Below are 943 nucleotides of genomic sequence, written 5' to 3' on the forward strand. Positions count from 1 at the left end.
TCTCACTGCTCCATACAGCAGTTCCCAAAGCTACCTAGCAGATAAAAATGAAGAGCTAACATTAGCACGACTTGCAGCTCTGATGTTAGAAATAATCCAGCTGTTGCTCAAAGCTCGATCGCACATCTGACTTAATCGAGCCTTTTTTAGTGAATGTGCTTTCCTTTGAATAAATTAGTCCTGTGAATCCTACACGTCATGATTTGCTTTTACCAGAACGCGGCTCTTATTCTTTATCTCCCACTTTGTGTTTTTATATCAACAGAGGCTCTAATAAACACCAGGCAGACCTTGTTAATGAGCAGCGCTTTATAGGCGCCTCAAACAACCTGACGTCACATAGAAACCGTTATCACCTCGCTCCTGTCTTACCTTCGCCTCCTGTGTTTATTAGCCTCGCACGTCTTCTTTCTTTCTCGACACACCTGTCGCTCTCTGAGGGATATTTTAAAATATATATATACAGCAAATACAGACACACTCTGTAGTAAGCGGTCTCAAACTGATGTGGCTGAGTGACGCTGAATCAATCCTGTGAGTGTCTGTGTACTTACACACATATAAATATAAATATCGATGTCCGTCTCTTTGTGAATACAGAGATGTGGAGGGGTTTAGCTCTGGATTAATGTTCATTCTGATAAAACACAGAGATCCCATTTTGCCATTCTGCTGGTAATCCCCGGTCCTCCTAATCCCTTCTGCTGCTCCTGCTGACGAGCTCAGAGACCTCCGCAAATACGTCCACAACTCTTCGTCGCTCCTGACGTTCTGTCTCCTTCGTCTTGTTTTCCATCTTCCATCTTTCCTTCAGTCGTTCTGGCACATGAATCCCATTTGAGCTGGTGAACAGATGACATATCTCACCGTCTGACCTTGTTTTACAGAAGATGATGGTTCCAGTTTTAGGCCTTGTCCACACGTAGCAGGGTTTTTGTAAAAC

Source organism: Stegastes partitus, unplaced genomic scaffold (assembly GCF_000690725.1).
Source record: "Stegastes partitus isolate 25-593 unplaced genomic scaffold, Stegastes_partitus-1.0.2 Scaffold1536, whole genome shotgun sequence".
NCBI classification, from domain to species: Eukaryota; Metazoa; Chordata; class Actinopteri; family Pomacentridae; genus Stegastes; species Stegastes partitus.